This window comes from Otolemur garnettii, unplaced genomic scaffold (assembly GCF_000181295.1).
Source record: "Otolemur garnettii isolate 467f Iridium unplaced genomic scaffold, OtoGar3 scaffold00013, whole genome shotgun sequence".
NCBI lineage: Eukaryota > Metazoa > Chordata > Mammalia > Primates > Galagidae > Otolemur > Otolemur garnettii.
This window is the reverse complement of record NW_003852408.1, coordinates 17,884,073-17,903,254: the sequence shown is the minus strand read 5'-3', so window position 1 is coordinate 17,903,254 and position 19,182 is coordinate 17,884,073. Positions and strand designations below refer to the sequence as shown.

The 19,182-nt window shown below is 36.0% G+C and overlaps 1 pseudogene; it reads right to left on the bottom strand.

The window, feature by feature from the left end:
• Window positions 1-3,494: 3,494 nt before the first annotated feature.
• The window catches only part of LOC105886523, a 42,800-nt pseudogene continuing 27,112 nt past the window's right edge, over window positions 3,495-19,182 (bottom strand).

Sequence of the window (19,182 nt, the reverse complement as noted above, 5' to 3'; positions counted from 1 at the left end):
AGTCAGAAATGGTAAAGACAAAATAACAACAGATTCCTCAGAAATTGAAAAAATCCTTGATGAATATTATAAGAAACTCTATTCTCAGAAACATGAAAATATGAAGGAAATAGACCAATACATGGAAGCTCACCACCTTCCTAGACTTAGCCAGAAAGAAGTGGAAATGTTGACAAGCCTGTATCAAGTTCTGAAATAGCATCAACTATAAGAAATCTCCCCCCCCCCCAAAAAAGCCCAGGACCAAATAGCTTCACATCAGAATTCTAGCAAACCTTTAAAGAGGAACTAGTACCTATATTGCTTAACGTTTTCCAAAACATAGGAAAAAAAGGAATACTTCCCAACACATTTTATGAAGCAAATATCACCCTGATCCCTAAACCAATAAAAACCAACAAGAAAAGAAAATTATAGACCAGTATCTCTATTGAATATTAGTGCAAAAATATTCAATAATATCCTAGCAAACAGAATCCAGCAACACATCAAACAAATTATACATCATGAACAGGTGGATTTTATCCCAGGGTCCCAAGGATGGTTCAATATACATAAATCTATAAATATAATACATTACATAAGCAAAATAAAAAACAAAGACCATATAATTCTATCAATTGATGCAGAAAAAGCTTTTGATAATATCCAGCATCCTTTCTTGATCAGAATGCTTAAGAAAATAGGTATAGAAGGAACATTTCTTAAACTGATAGAGGCCATCTACAGCAAACCCACAGCCAATATTGTGTTGAATGGAGTTAAATTGAAATCACTTCCACTCAGATCAGGAACCAGGCAAGGTTGCCCATTGTCTCCACTGCTTTTTAACATTATAATGGAAGTTTTATCCATCGCATTTAGGCAAGAGAAGGCAATCAAGGGTATCCAAATAGAATCAGAGGACATCAAACTATCAGTCTTTACAGATGATATGATTATATATCTGGAAAACCCCAGGGACTCAACTACAAAACTCCTAGAAGTGATCAAGGTATACAGCAGCATCTCAGGATGCAAAATCAATACTCACAAAATCTTTAGCCTTTATATATACTAAAAATAGTCTAAGTGAATAAACAATCAAGGACTCTATTCCTTTTACAATAGTGTCAAAGAAGATGAAATATCTGGGAGTGTACCTAACAAAGGATGTGAAAGAGCTCTATAAAGAGAACTATGAAACTCTGAGAAAAGAAATAGCTGAAGATGTTAACAAGTGGAAAAATATACCATGCTCATGGCTGGGAAGAATCAACATTGTTAAAATGTCTATACTACCCAAAGCAATCTATAGATTTAATGCAATCTCTATTAAAGCACCTCTGTCATACTTAAAGATCTAGAAAAATGAGTACTTCATGTTTATATGGAAACAGAAAAAACCTTGAATAGCCAAGACATTACTCAGAAATAAAAACAAATCTGGAGGAATCATGCTACCAGACTTCTGACTATACTATAAATCTATAGTGATCAAAACAGCATGGTACTGGCACAAAAAAAAAAAAATAGAGAGGTAAATGTATGGAACAGAATTGAAAACCAAGAGATGAACCCAAACACTTATCATCATTTGATCTTTGATAAGCCTATCAAAAAAATAAATTGGGGGACAGATTCCCTATTTAACAAATGGTGCTGAGTGAATTGGCTGGTTTTTATAGAAGACTGAAACTGGACTCACACCTTTCACCTCTAACAAAAATTGACTCTCACTGGATAAAAAACTTAAACTTAAGACATGAAACTATAAAGATTCTTTGGAGAGAGTGCAGGGGAAACACTTGAAAAAACTTGGCATGGGAGAATACTTCATGAGGAAGATCCCCTAGGCAATTGAAGCAACATGAAAAATACATTACTGGTGTGGTGACTGTGGCTCAAAAGGGTAGGGCACTGGCCCCATATGCCAGAGGTAAGGAGTTCAAACCCAGCCCTGGCCAAACACTGCAAAAAAAAAAAAAAATTACTGGGATACTGGGATCTGATCAAACTAAAAAGCTTCTGTACTGCCAAGAACATAGTAAGTAAAGCAAGCAGGCAGATCTCAGAATGGGAGAGGATTTTTGCAGGTTATATTTTCAACAAAGGTCTAATAGGCAGAATCCACAGAGAACTCAAACTTATTAATAAGAAAAGAACAGAAGCTTCTCTGAAGAAGATAGGAGTACAGTCTACAGACACATAGAAAATGCTCATTGTGTTTAATCATCAGAGAAATGCAAATCAAAACCACTTAGAGATATCATCTAACTCCAGTAAGAGTAACCCACATCACAAAATCCCAAAACTATAGATGTTGGTGTGGATATGGAGAAAAGGGAACAATTCTGCCCTGCTGGTGGGAATCCAAGCTAGTTCATTCCTTTTGGAAAGAAGTTTGGAGACCCCTTAGGATCTAAATGTAGACCTACTGTTTGATCCTGCAATTCCTCTACTAGGTGTATATCCAAAAGGCCAAAAATCACTTGGCAACAAAGATATTTGCACCAGATTGTTCATTGCAGCTCCATTCATAATTGCCAAGTCATGGAAGAAGCCCAAGTCCCATCAACACATGAATGGATTAATAAATTATGGTGTATGTATACCATGGAATACTATGCAGCATTAAAAAAAGATGGGGACTTTACCTCTTTTATGTTTACATGGATGGAGCTGGAAAATATTCTTATTAATGAATTGTCTCAGGGATGGAAAAAAATATGCAGTGTACTCAGTACTACTATGAAACCAATTTATAATCACTCATACTTTCATATGAAAGATGAATCACAACTGTAGCCCAGGATGAAGGCAGTAAGAGGAGAGGGAAGGGGAGGGAGGGGAGTGGTTCAATAGAGGGAGGTTTAATGGTGGGACCACACCTATGGAGCATATTGCAAGGCTACAAGTGAAATATATCAAGTATAGAACACAAATGTCTTAACACTGTGATTAAGTAAATGAGGTGAAAGCTATGTTAATTAGTAGGATGACCAATTTGTACAAATATTCAGTACGTTGAATCCCACAAAGGCATAAATGTATTCATGATCTATGTATATATGACTTAATTAAAAAAAAAAAAAAAAAGATTAGTGTGTCATTAAGTTCTGAACAAAAAACTACCAAAAGTGATCAGTCTGACTATGATTAAGGATATGATTTTCAATTAGCCAGTGGTGCGAATGAAGCCGAGGGTGACTGTTTTGTGGCACCTGGTCCTCCCAGGAATCTACTGTGACCTCCTTTTCATGGGTTTCTAAGTTGGCAGCTACATTCTACTTCTTAAGTTCAGGCCGTCACCTGACCACTGCATGAGTTTAGTTTCTGTTTTTAAAAGCATCACTCTAATGCAAGGGCCCTGCACCAAATTCAGCTCTAGCCCTGTGAATTTTATCACTAGCTAGAACTAGTATGTCATAGAGTTTAGGTTAATTTGGGAGGTATCAATTTCCTTGGCTGTGTCTTCGAAACTTGCTTCAGCTTCTTTTAGCCATTTAGGATTTCTACCTGGGCTGTAGATGAGGGTAAAATGTCACAGGGAGCACTCCCTCAATAACCACATTTGGAAAATTGCTGGCTGCAGGCAAGACGGAAGACTTGTGGATCCCCAAGGAACAGCAGCATGGGCTGGCAGATAGTTTGCTTGGCTCTTCAGATTCTGTCTGATCAAAAGATCCACAACTTTATGCCTTTGGTAGGGAAGGCAAGTGTTGCATGTTTAGAAAATCAAGAAGCAGTTTGGGAAGTTCTTCATTTTCTAAAATGGCAGCCTGCACATATGTCTCCAAACCATTTTGTTGTTATTCCAACATTTTTGGAACCCAGTTTCCTAATATTTAGAAGGGAATTCTGGAGTTTTTAAACACTGCTTAAGCTTTTTGTACAAAGCGTGAAATTTGCTATACTTTTTTTCAACAAAATGTTTTCTTCCATTCATTAGCACCTCTATCTTAAAACACAGTGTATCCCCACTCCAGGTCACTTTCCTCAGATCAAAAAGATAGGATGTAGACCTCAATGGCCTGAAGATGAGGGGGAGTAGCCGTAGAGGCAAGGTGTGCGGGCTAACAGCTACAGCCACCACACTGCATGTGTATTTTTGATAAAAGGATTTTTTTCCCTTTGAGTATGTACCCAATAGTGAGATTGCTGGATTAAATGGTAGTTCTACTTTAGTTTTTTGAGGTATCTCCTTACTATTTTCCGCAGAAGCTGTACTAATTTGCAGTCTCATCTATCCATGTTGTCTAAGCATGCATTGGTGGCTTTCAGTCCCTAACATATATTTACTCTGAGAAATAGGAAACTTGTGTCTTTTCCAAAGATGCTTTTATGAAAACCAAAGGTTTTATTGAAGCCTCCATGCATAGATTACCCTAATATGAGATTATGAAGAAGCAATTACAAGTGGCCGTGGTAAATTCAAGCCAGATACATGAGAATTACAACTCTTAAAATATTGGGGAGTTTTGACAAAAAAGCTACTACATTACCCCAATATAACTTAGGTCCATGCTGTTCTAAATGTGGCACTTACTATACATTTATTTATGGCACACTTTCTTAAGTGCTTATTTTCAGTTGCTTTGTTTATCTCATTATGAACCAGTAACAAGGAATCGACATATCAGAACCAGTTTGCCAACCCCGTGTCTGTCACAAGCAATGAATATGCTTCTCTACATTTCTTTCATTTCAATGATAAATGCAGAATTCATTGTATAATATTTATATTAAGTTTGATCGTAATTACCTGATATTAAAACTCACCAAGGATTATGGATGTCATATATGTAGAAAGTAAGTTGAAACTTTTTCAAGCTTTATTTACAATACTAAGTGCCACTCACCCCAATCTAATTGCTAGTTTGCTTTTAGTCTAACTGGGTGAGCTGGGCTCACCTATTCATGACCAATGACTAATTTCTTTTGCCTTACATAACAGCCAAAATGATAAGCATCTCATTTTTCACCTCACAACATTCTCTAGTACATTATAAGGCCAGCTATTGTTTGAATATATTACCTGTGCATTTCTTAAGGGTGAATCTGAAACCATTTTCAGAGCCAAAAATAAAAGGGCATAATTTGATAAAAATCTTATTGCCTGATAGCTTGCAGACATCTGTCAGCAGTTTTGGTTTCTTTTAAAGGGCAGCCCATGGCTGATTGATCTCCTAGCCGGATTTATAAGTATAATTATTGCCATATAATTCAACAAATCACCTTTATCACTGAAAACCTGGAGCTTTCACATTTCTGCTTTTTAGTCATTGAGATTTTAGGGATTCAGTCGTCTGCACAATATAGTTTAATTTCAGTAGAAAACCTTTGCTAAAATTTATGTAATTTAATGACAAAACAGACATTATGATTTCAGGTCTTTAAGAAAATAATATTTTGTTTTTGTGTGTAAAATATGGCAAGTACATCTTTTAGAATCACATTGGTTATTAAAATCAATAATTTGTTGTCCTTATTAACATTAATAATTAACATTCATAGCTGATTGACAGGTAAATTTGCACAAACACAGGCTTTTTGCAGAGGTTGAAAAATGCTTCAGAAAGTGCTTAGTCTGTAGGAAGCACTGCTTTCTAAGCACATTCCACTACAATCTAGCATTCAGACACTTCAGGAAAATAACCTTTCTGAGCTTGGGTCTGCCTTTCTCATAAGGTTATTATATGCATAAAATAAGACAATTTATGTAAATTAGTGAGCACAATTCCTGCCACATAAAATGTACCTGATAACTTATGGTTCCTGTATAGAAGCTTATTTTTTAGTTATTGGGTAGAAACACTTTGTGTTTAGAAATGAGAATACTAGTTTGGAGCAACATAAGAAACAGAAGAACAAAACATGTCAGCATAAATAGATATACTTGTTTTAAATATCCCTGAATGAATACCTATGTGATAAAAGGAATTTACACATGATGATGAGATGAATCACTTATCAAGAAAACTAGAGAAATTACAAAGAGGTATTTCCTTAAACATTAAACAAATATACAAAAAAAGCATTTTTTAAAAATTTCAAATAATGGAGAACTATACATGAACTGGTTTGAAAAGTTTTCACAGAATAGGCAAAATTTGCAGGATAGAAGGTAAATGGATCAGTGGAGACCTGTCCAAATGTGCCTGTGTTGCCCTTGACAGAGAAGCAAAAGGCAGAATGGGACAGAGTGTGGGCGAGAATGGGACGGTGTAGTTAGGGCGGCCTCCTAACACATACCCCACACAAGGCACCCTGGACCCCTTCATTTTGTTGTTCACAATCTATAATTATCTTTTCTGTTTAATTATTTACAATCTATCCCCCCCCCCACTAAAATATAAATTCCATCAGAGTCCTTGTCTGTCTTCTTCAGTACTCTATTCAGAAATACCCAGCACTGTATCAGGCAAGAAATAAAATATGGTTCCAAGAAATCTTTAAAATGTATTAATAACAATGAATATGAGCTGAAAATTCTTCCTGTCCACAAACTTTATTGTGTACATTATAGAATGGTATTATCAAGTGTTCACCAGACAGTTCCCTGCCGCCCTCGTCCCACCATGTTGTCTCTCTCCTCAGAGCCTTCTCACTAAGCTCTCCAGTGCACGGGCAGCACTCACCATACCTCACAGTGAAGCAAAGTCTAAAGCATCAGCTTTTTACCTTTCAAACTTAAATCCATGTTCCAGGGATGAGAAAGAAATATTTATGAAAATCTAATTATTTGGAGGGTTTCCCTCATTTAAGCTAAAGAAAGAAGTTATTGGAGTGATTGGTGGCTGAGACCAATGGGGAGTGATAATGATGAAATCATTATTATCATTATTATTTATTATTTTGTGAACTTAAGAGGGAATTATATGTCCAGGTAATTAAAAGACCTTCAGATGAATTTGTAGAATCTGGAGGAATGACAGTGGCCTAGAACCATGCAGCTCCGCTCCTCCTGCCCCCACTGCAGTAATGCTATCAGAAGCACTGCGGAGCACACAGGTGTGTCATCTGGGGGAGGAGGCAGGGAGAGGGAAGAGGGGCCGGGCTGAAGAAGGGCACCAGGAATTGTCAGCATGGGAGTTTGCCCTTGAGGGATAGAATGTAACTCAATAAAAAAACATGCAATATGCAAGTAGTTTCAATAGAAGGGACAAATACGAGGTTTTCAAAGTTTACACTTGAGGAACTACGGTTATTTGCAAAAGCAGTTATACTTCTCATATATGTGTATACATCAGTATACATCCCCCCATGACTATACACACACCAAGTTCCAGCATATTCCTGTTTAAATCTGTAAGAATCACTTATTTTGAAATTTCTCATTATGCTTTTATTTTGAACGAGTTGGCCATCAGGAGGTATTATATTGTGCAATATCTTGCAATACCTTTTACACAAGCATATTGGTGTCATAAATCACTTCAAAATGGAAAATAAAATCTTGGCAAGTAGATTTTATGATTTGGTAATTACAAAATCTAAGCCATTCACACATTCTCTCATTCAGCAAATATTTTTACCTTTTATGAGGAAGCAAGAATTTTTCTAGGATTTCTACGTGCAAGTTTAGCTTATACCTGTTGGTCCATATGAATGATACCAGCTCTCATAGTAGCTGGAGTAAAAACTGGAAAGAGGCCCTTTCATCGTCTGTTGCAGAGACAGAGAGTAGTTGGGAATTAGTCTTGTAAACAAGAACGTTCACTGTAATAAATAATGGAATAACCTCACCATTTTCATGCTCGTCAGAGGAAAGAAAGAAATGAGGGGGAAAAAAATGAGAGGAATGAAGTGTTGTCCAAACTTGGGGCTGCTGGCTCTACAGCTCCTCACCTTTGTTATCAAGATGACCAATGTTTAGGAAATTTGATTTGGGGCAGACTTTGAGAACATAGGACCTTGAAAGCTGAGGCTTTATTCCAGCAGCTCCATCCAGAACTGAAAGAAAGCCCATGTCAGGAGAAGCTGGATGGGTTAGAGCCCCTGTCCCTGCCGCTGCTCACCTCACACTCCTTTCCTGGGTCTTCACTTCTCCCTGAACATTGGCCTCTCAGAGCTAACTCTCTGACTTGCCGCCAGAGATTGGTTTACGGGGGTGAGAATGGAACTTGGAGAGGCATGGCCAATAAAGCACTAATTAGACAGCGATACCATCAACGACATTTGAAAGCATAATAAGGATAGATAGGGACATTTTTACTGTGCCGTACAGTCTCTCAACGATGCTGTGTATTCATCCCACACATTTGTAAAACATGAACCAAGCGGCGCACCACACGACAGTCTTTGTCCCTTACACCTCATCTTTGTTTTGGCACAATCACAGCACAGGGATTGAAAATTAAGTCTGGATGCAGTTATTTTAATAATCTCTGGTTCTTTAAACCATAAATTAAAATAATCGAAATTCCATATTTTAGAATGAAATGGTCTTATTAAATTAAATATCTGGATTTATTTCTTCACATTTCAAAACCAAACATTCTTTGCTACCTATTCCATATAGAATATCCATGAAAATTATAAATGTAATTGCTTAGTCATCATGGGCAATAAAGCTTTACTTCTAAGTCTCTTCTCTGCCCTTATAGTTACCTGCTATGGTCCTGAATACTAATTTTAGGGGTTCTCCTTATACTGAACTCCCATTTCTCAAATGTGGAAATCTGTTAATGCCATTAATCCCATATTTTCCAAACAACACATGTGGACTCTAGTCATATAGTCATCAACTAATTTCATGACAGTTCCTGATGCAAAGGTGGCACCTCGTCCCTTCCTGTACTTCATTTATAGCAAGTTGTGAAAGTCTGGAACAATTTAGGAGAAAAGAAGTCACGTTTTATACTTAGCAGTATCTCTTGACCAGGAGAGAGCTCAAATCTTTACACTGAAATCGCAGTCCTCTTATCTTGTAGTCACGTGGAGCGTTCACTTTCAGAACTGAACAATTCCAATTCATATAATTACCTTGTACTGCATAGATTTGTGCGGTACTTCTCGAAACGCTTCTCTGTGACTCTTCTAAGCTTTTGGCCAGGGAATGACAGACTCATAGCAAATCTGCTGGCAAAATTAACATCAGAAAGCAGAATTTGCATCTGGCCACCAGGCCTTTAGTCATCAAATCAGCAAATGGAACTAATGTGGAATAATAATGGGAGAGCTGGCTTTTGAGAACAGAAGACTAAAAGAGATTTTTACAAAACATGCAGTTCACATTAAGAAAAAATCACAAAAGCCATTAAATACTGAATGCATCTTATTTTTCACGTCAGCTAAGGTTATCATCGTCTCTGCCAGGACCTTCATGATTTCCATGCCACAAGGAATGTTTCTGAGAAGTTTCTGATAACCATTTTAAATGCCAGTCATGTAAACAGTGTTCTTTTCTTTGGATGAAGCCCCATACTCTACTGGTGCATTTTGTCCATTTTAATATATGGGCTCAAATCGGGAGCACACTTAAAAAACAGACAGCAGTGAAATGTAATCCTCAGAGACTATCACAGAACCAGTGAATGCTAAATGTGATTTTTCTCTACTGAATGCAAAACACCTTTTTTTTTTTTTTCATTTTTCTCCATGATATTTTGATGCAGTGATTGAAAATACTTCAGGGAAAAGATGTTCTAAGATGTTCTTTTAAAAATTCAACTTAATTATATAGTTAACTTCTTTACATGTAGATTAATTTATGTAACTAGTTAAAGTAAAAATATGTGCTTCTCTCTTCTATCAAAAACTCAGCTGCTATCAGTTATATTTGGCTTTATCAAAAGTGCCTGCAACCCCATTTAACAACAAGTAAACATCACCTAGAATTTTCCCCAGTTAGGCTTTTATACTTAGAAATAACAGAATGGTTAAAATTTTAATTGACTTAACCACTGTTCAGAATGACCATCTCACCCTGAAATTATGCTCTTTACTCTGTTTCATTCTCTTGTGCTGCCTAACGCCTTTCTTTTCCACTTTTCTACCTAGGTTTATGCCTATAGATGTATGTAATTAGATAGCTATTACTCTCTCAAAAGTCAAAAAGCCATGTTAAAGCATCTCTAGAATTTTCTCCAGGTTTTCCTCTGTGTCTGCCCTAACCCAGACAGTCTCTCCCCTCCTTCTGGAACTCCTCTTAGACTGAAAGGTAGTTAAAGATGGAGCAGAAAAGTGAGTGGAAACTTCACAAGCTTCTTCTCCCCCTCCCTTGCTAGACTGTGTTATTTGCTGTGGGATTTACCTAAGAAAGATACTTCTAAAAATTCTGAGCAATGTTTTCCTCATGTGTGCCATAAAATTTTGAAAAGCAATATGTATACCCTCACATAACGTTGATGTGTTGATGACTAAAATTATTTCTACAAATGTAAATGGCCACAAAGAATGTTAACTTGAGCCTGTTACGTATTATATATTGTTACAAACCAAATGTTTAGACCACCCTGCAATTCATATATTGAAGCCCTGACTCCAAAGGTGATGGTTTTTTTGAGCTGGGGTCTTGAGAAGTAATTAAATTTAGATGAAGTTACAAAAATAGGGCCCTCACAATGCAATCAATGCCCTCCTAAGAAGTGGAAGAGATTAGAGCTTCTTCTCTCTCCATCATGAGCGGACACAAGAAGTCAGCCTTCCGCAAACCAGGAAGAGGGTCCTGCCCAGAACCTGTGCTGGCGCCTGCTCTCAGCCTTCTGCCTCCAGAACTATGAGAAATAGAGTTCTGTTTTCCATAAGCTACTCAGTCCGTGACTTTTGTTATAGCACCCTCAGCTGACCATATCAAAATGTACTAAAAATATATTTTTTGGCCAAAAGCTTAGAGATGCAGGTATATATTATTCACTTTATACTAAATGGTAAAAAGGCCGTCCTCATTATCAAGCCAATCATTCTAATCAGACGTACCATCAGAAAAGTTTAACTTAATTATTAATTCCAATAAAAAAATGTAGATTTATAGTCTCAAGATGACTCATTCTTCCAAATTCTAGATACAATCATAGAATGATAGAACCTCACAGAAGCATGATCCTTGCCCTGAGATGTTTTTTGGTTTGGTGGGAAAAAAGGCACAGCTCCTTCAATACCTCTTATCAAGGCTCTCTGTTTCTCCCGTGAGACTCTTCCAGTGGGAGCTATCTATGCATTTTCAGATTGCCCCTTGCTTGGTACAGCAATTAAGGTTATATCTAGGGCGGTAATATACTTTTCTTTAGTAAAGTACAAAAAATGTGATTAAGAAAAAGGGAGTTGGAAAGGAGCAACCAGAATGCTGTGAACTAATTTTAGAATAGAGTTCATGTGTAATTTGAGGTTCTAGAAAATGATTTCCATATAGCTATATGTTCATGCAGTTGTAGAAATATTTTTTTGTGATAAGGGAACATGTACACCAATTTAAAGACCTCTGCTTCAAGTGGTTTTAATATGCAAATTTCTGAGCTTCAATTCTAATAGTTTCTTATTCAAGCTGTCTGAATGAATCCTTGGACATTACTTTGAAAAAAAAAAAAACATGACTAGGGCAAAAGAATAAATTTGAATGGAAGGAAATAATACTGCTCTAGGAAAAGCTAAGGTGAAAGTTTCCATAAAGATAAATTCTGTGAAGGCATGCCAGTCCATAATTGTTTGGTAGGTACAAATTTATGAAAATTTGAACAAAAATGAGAGGGTTCTAAGAAACTAAGCAATTCTCCCTTTCCAGCAATGGTGTGCATGGTGGTGCTCAGTTAACAAAATATTAAGGAAAAGATATAAATTATTGATATAGAATATTGAAGTCATTTTCTCCTTCACAGCTCTGCTGTCTTCAATGTTGCCTTTTTCCTGAGCTCTAAGAAAATAGTGCCTGTGTGAAGTAATTAATGAACAATGTTAAGTTTACTACTGAGTGACTTTACAACACTAGTAAAGCAATCTATTTTCTGTTTCTTAAAAAGAAACAGAGATTTGTTTCTTCTATTAAAGATTGCTCCTGCCATCCCTGGAGCAAATTCAAGGAGAAAATGATACTTTGTTTGTACAGTTTATTTAGCTACATTTAGCTGTTTTGCAATATATTCCACCCGAAGCTGTTTTCTTTTCTTTTAAATATATAGTATAGATTTTTATGTTTATTGCACTTAGTGATGCTGTATGATCTTTTAGATTATTAATTAACTAACTTATTTATTCATTTTACTTTTCCATGGGAGAGTTCTAGTATTTTATGGTATTTAGGTTGGTTTTGTTTTCTTTAAATGGCATTCATACCATATTTCTTCTGGTTAAGACAGATCTATAAGTAAGCAAAATACTCAGTTTGCAAAATTGTACGTATATAAGATTGTTGCTTTGTTTCTGTGATGCATTTTAAGACGTAAGTATATGGTGACATTGCTTTAAGCTTCTGTCTTATGTCAGGTTCCCCTGGAAGAAGAGCTTGAGATCTTGCAATGGGAATTGTTATGCAAGAGAGAGCTCTTTGGAGAAGTGCACAGGAATGAGAAAGGCAGATCAGAGAAGGGGAAGAAGCCGACTCAAACATCAGCCTGGTCCTTTGCGGAGTTCTGGAGCATAATATGACACTATAGAGTTGTCCCACCTTGAGGCAAAGGGTCCAAGGTTTTACCCCCATATAAGTAGCTGAGAGAACCACTGGGGGTGAAAAGGGAGGCACAATTCCTCAAGCATTTTCAGGCAAAATGTATTCTAGCAAAAGACAATTTAAAAAAAAACTATATCTATGAGCAATTAGCAGCCAATTATTCCAGGAGCTGGGGGAAGGGTGCTTCACTGGCCAGAGAGAAAGGACAAGGAGAAGCTCTGCTAGTCCCTACCTCAGTTGCTATAATATACTTATCCAATTAAAATGTTATGAGCTTTCATTAAAATTCATTAACATCAATCCAAAAATCTGCATGTGTGTGTGTGTGTGTGTGTGTGTGTCTCCCCCCACCCCTACTCTGTATGTGTCAGAAAGAGAGAGCACACACTAGCTCATCTGGTAAAGATCAGAGCTAATTCTGCCAAGTTTTCAGACAGAATAGTTCAGTGGGGGAAATACCCTGGCTGTAATGTATCTATGTGGTTTACTTGCTGTGGAACCTTAGGTCTGAATCCTGTTCATCATCTCTGCAATTGCTGTCATAATACCTACCAGTGGATTGTTGTGAGAATGTGTGTTAGTTTGCTGACAAGGAGGAGATACTCACTAGATGATGGTTCCTTCTCTACTTCGTACTGAATATTGCCCTCCATCTCATCACCTAACATACTTACTTTGAAAACAAAAGAATAGACCAAGTGGGAAAATGTGGCTTTGTCAAGGCAAATGTCATCTCCACTAGGAGAAAAATGCCCGACACTGAGTATCATCTCCGTGTAACAATGCAGAACATTTAGCTTTTCACTTTTACTCTAAATGGTGAAGTTCTCAGATACTACCAATGTAAAGTAACGCACATTCAGATGCACCACGGCATCAGCCAAATTGGTTGGCATTCTTTAGAGATTTCTAAAAAAAATCACTATTTTACATGATACTCAAATATACTCAGCATATGGCAGACATAACTTGACAAGCAAGACATTATTTAAAGTGGCCACTGACAGATTCTAAAGCGGTACATTATATGTGGCTCAAATACATGGCAGGCCCTGTTGGGGCTTTTTATTTTTCTAGTGGTCACCATGAGATAGCACTATATAAAAGTTCACGTCAGGCTTGTTTAAACATAAAAGTATGCCTTAGCACTCCTAAATCTGCCATAGGCAAATCCATCTACTTGGATCATAATAGTCACCAAGTACATGCACTTATACACACACATATACTTCCAGACTGCATCCCCTGCCTCACATTTATTCAGTGACTCTGTACTCTTATCATACTTAACTATTCTAGTAAGTATGGATATTTGGTATCTGAAACTATAGGAAAATATATAGGAAAATTAGCAGGAAAATGAGATATAAGAAGGGTCCCCACAATAAAACTTCATGTTATCAAATTGACATCTAACAGAATCAGAGCAATAATTCCTCAAATTTGTGTATACTTTACTAGTACAAGACACATTTATGCACATTATGACTTTAGATCTTTATAACACACTAGAGGTTTGCTGTCAAATAAATATTCTCACTTTACATGTGAGAAACGATTCAGAATGCTTTCGACTCTTTCAAAGTCATAAAGTTAGAAAATGGCAAAAACGGGCCTCAGATGCATACAGTAGATTTTTAAGTTTGCACGCTTATCCTATTGTTAGATTTTTTAAGAAATTACATTTGTAATTTTAGATTTATATGAAGGTACAGATGATTATGTTGCATTGTTTGCATTTGTTGGGTAAAGTCCAAGTTGTAGTTGTTCCCCTCAATCAGGAGGTATGCTGTACACTCCTACATTGTGCCTAGTAGGTGAGAGTTTACCAATTCTCTTACCCTTCTCCCCTCTGCCCCTCACTTGAATTGAATTGTGTTTTCTCATGTCTGAGCATGTATTGGTCTGTCTACAGGTTTCATGTTAGTACTGAGTACATTGGATACTTGCTTTTCCATTCTTATGTCACTTTACTAAGTAGAATGTTCTCCAACTCTAAGAAATGATATGTATTTTTTCACACTCAGAAACCTTCACTTCTGAATCCACTTGGCAAGAAACAAAATTCTGCACATCTACTACTAGATCTAGAATATGTGAGCATATCTTTTAGTGAAGACATATTTATTACACAACATCTACATGGGGTCACTATTTCGCTAGACAGAGTAGGGATTTAGGGATTTAGTGATGAATTAAACAAACAGATCCTGGCCCTCATAAAGTTTATAGTCTAATGCAATAGGAAGATACACGTAAATACAAAAGTAACCACATTATAACAGATTTTGAATGGCATGATTTTTTTTTTAAAAAGAGAATGACAGAGAATAGCCAACAAAACGTACAGTTTCTTACAGAAGTAATGTGTGAGACGGGAACTAAAATATGAGGAATGGTTAGCAAAGAGAACTGTTGTTGCAGGCACAAGGAATGATTTGTATGAAAGCCCTAAGGGTAGAAAATATTTTGAAAGTTCTAAGAGCCAGAAATCAAGAGCATTAGGAGCAGAATGACCAGTCATGGATAATAAAGTGGAGTGATGAAATGGAAATGTAGACAGGTGCCACGTGGAAGTTTATGGATTTTATTCCAAGTTCAAATATGTCAATAGACTTGGTAGGTTCCAAGCAGAGGAGAATGTTATGATTTAATTTTCATTTTAAGAAGATCACTCCAGTAACTTTAGGAAAAGAATTGAAAGAGGTTAGCAGAAGTGAGGAGACCACTGATGGTCTAGAGAGGAGGCAACGGAGATGGAGATGAAGAGACGTGATATACAGTAGAACCTCCACAGTTGACCATCTTGTTAAGTTGACCTAATTTTCATAAACTGGACATGTGCCACATGTACCCATCAGTACACTGGCCTAGTTCCTTATGTTGGCCACCTCTATATGTTGACCAGTTTGTTACAGACCCTTACGTGGCCAACTTACAGAGATTCTGCTGTATTTGAACAAGCTTTAGGTATAGAACTGAAAGGAAACGGTGATGGGTGATAGAGGGGAATGGGAGGTGAGTAAGGAAAATCACTTGACCTGTGTATTTCTGGCTTGACCCAGTGACTTGATAGTGTGCCATACCATACTGAGATGAAGATGATTGGAGAAAGGTAGAAGGCAGGTTCAGGAGATGAATCAGCAGTTCACATTTCTGCTTGGCATGTTTGAGATTCCTGGAAGACCCAAAGGAAGAGTCAAGCAGAGAAGTAGCTATGTATGTCTAGATGCTGAAGGGGAATTTCAAGCTGGAATTATGAATTTGAAGTCACTAACACTGTGATTTTATTTAAAGTCAAGTAGACAACTGGTATCTTTCAGGATACCAGCAAAAATGATTAGCAAAAAATGCCCAGAAATGAGGCTAAAGTATACCAAAACCTAGTGCTTTTCTGCTGTGTCACACTTCTTTCCAATAAAAAATTTCAAAAGGAACGAGGATGGGTAGAGGGAGAGTAATTTGTGGGACCACACCTGCAGTACATCTTACAAGGGTACATGTGAAATTTACTAGGTGTAGAATACTAATGTCTTAACACAATAACTAAGAGAATGCCGTGAAGGCTATGTTGACCAGTTTGATGAAAGCATTTCAAATTGTATTTAAAACCAGCACATTGTACCCCATGATTACATTAATGTACACAGCTATGATTTAATAATAAAAAAAATCTAAAAAAAAATTTCAAAAGAAGTCTAAGAAGTCACTGAGGTCAGAATTATAACTATAATTATAATTATTAAGTTACATATTTGATAATGATGAAAATTTCAAGCTCTAAAAGAAAGAATTTCACTATGTTTTCCTGATGCAATCCCATGTTGAATACCGTCACCACCGGTATTGCACTTCCAGGGAAGACAGAGATAGAGGAAGGCTAAAGGGAAGAAGCCTTATCAGAGAGATAGAAATCACCACATTGTAGTCTTTCTTCCTTGTTCTTTGAATTTCACTCTTTCCTCTTTGTGAAGCCTAAATATTGTATCTACGATCTTTAGCATCAAAACTGAAGCATGAAGGATTTGGTATCTTGATGCCATGTCTCCTCCATAGCCAGATGTGATTCATGATTGTTTAGATACAATTTAACAACTAGGGTAAAAAGGAAAACTACCTTAAGATAGTGGATACACATCTCTAGGTAACTATTTAATAGTTTAGGAAGTTCAGGGAATGCAAAATAGAAGCAACTATCATTGCTAAACTTATAATGGAAGAATGATAAAATACTACTCAGTCCCAGGATATTTTCTTAATTCCCACTAAATGCACACTACAAATCAAGAAAATTGCAGAAAATGCTCAAAAATTGTATAGGGAACCATTGGAGAGTAGAGATGAAAAGACACAGCAAGCCTGATGCCTATTACAGTATTAGGAGTTGAGTGGAAAACAAAATGCATCATATTCAAACTAGGTAAATTCCTTAATTTAATTGGATTTAATATGTAAATTTTAAAACCAGAACACTAATTTGTGCTCAAACTGATGCAGGAGAGACTTGAAGGGTACTATAATGCGGTGAATCATGCAGCACAGCATAATCCATCAAAGCCAGAGAGCCTACTATTTTTTTTTTTTTTTGCTTCATATTAGATTGAAAAATGACTTGAGAGTATGTGCTTATAACTGATGAGGAATCTAACTTGAGGGAAAACCACTTGTGACCAGCTTTGTATGATAATGTATAAATCTAACATCCATTATTAATAAGAAAGGCTTACATGACCCTGGGATACATAGTTAAGAGAAGACGGGTACACCTGTCAATAGAGCTTTGGAACATTACTTAGAAAAAGTTGGGGAAATTAACGTGACTACAATCCACTCCATTATGAGCACAAATGAATGTTACAAAAATAATGTGCTTTGGAGATTGACTTATAGTATCATTTAGAGATCTGACACAACTTATCTTAAATTAAACATTATTCAGTTATAACTGGAATGAATGAATAAATCTGAACATGCAATTTATACGGGCAGAATAAATAGGAAAACTCCTTACTGAATTTATATTCACATTTTGGCATTAATGTCATTTTTTTAGAAAGGCTGTTAGCCCTGTTTAGAAATCACAGAATTTCTGAGTTAATAAAAGTCAGTTTAACATAAAACATCACTCTTTTGGACAGAGCCTACAATACACATGGATCAAACGGTAAATCCCATTGTGAATATTCCCAGATCTCATCCACATTCACTGAAAAAGTTAAAATATCACCGTCACTGCAAAGGAAATGTTCTTGCCAGGACAAATAAAGTTGTTCTGGGTACCCTGTGTAACTCAGGCAACAAAACTTCTCTCAGTTTTTTGTTTTATTAGAGCTCTACTTCTTTTATTTCTATTTATATGACAGCTATATGTGGGAACATCAGTTTATTTGATAATCTTCTTAATCCCATTAATTAATCTATTAATCCCATTAATAGATAAAGTGTTTATGAAAATATCAAACACTAGATTTTTAAAAACCATATATTATAAAGTAAATATTAACCTACCATATCTATTCTCACTTCTTTTGTAAGTAAAGCGAAGTATTTGAACCAAAGATGTTATTTAAATTTACCTAGCATTGGATGAAAATAGCTGGGATTTTTATATTCTAAGATTCCATGCGTAAATCATATGGTACTCTTATATATAACTTGCTTCTACTTCACTTTAAATATGGTCATAGAATTGACCTATTTTTTAATTATTTAGAATGTTAATTAAGCCAGCTACGCAAGTGAAAATGTAGACCGATATGCTGACCAAAAATCTATAAAAGCAAACATCAATTTCTAAATCACTCAAATCTTATATTTTTAAAATATTATGAAATATTTTACTGTTTTACTTTAAATAAAAAGTGAAATAAAAATTAAATCGATTGAAATAGAAAGTTAATTATACATTTCATTATAATTCTTGGAAAGACTTCACAAAATAGAATTTTAGGAAAACTATAAACTGATAAAATATAAAGTTCATAAATTTAAGGTTTTTGAGAAAACAGGATTAATCTGAAGTTACTGACACAAATATATACTATTTACTCACAACCAATATTATTTAATCCTGAATGCCTGTCTCTTTCTCCCCCAGCCCTTTAGCCTTTAGTTTAAGAAAATAAATCAAATTTAATATATTTGACAAATAATAATCACCGCACAAAAAAATACGTAGTCTGAACACAGAGTAACGCTAAAGATAGCCGCCCTTTCTAACCAATTAACAGGTGACGGTGACCCATTGAATCAATTCAGCTTTGTACTTGCCAAGTATTAGAAATTCTTTTGGCAAAGCGTCATTGATATCATCTGATACAGACTGGCACTGTGTGGTGAATCAACTAGCAAAATGAAGCCACATTTTCCTACAGGGCCACAATCAAGTAAAAGTAAATTCTTCAGAGGTTGTTACTTCAACATCAGGGTACCAATAAAATAAGAAGTAAATAGAGACTCATAAAACTAAATGCTTTCAATTATTTTCTTAAAATCTAGTTGCTAGTTTCCTCAGCTGGAAAGGCAAGAAAAAGGATCTAGCAGCTCGGATAAAATGTTTAAATAGCAAAAGTATTTCATTTTAATGGGAAAATTAT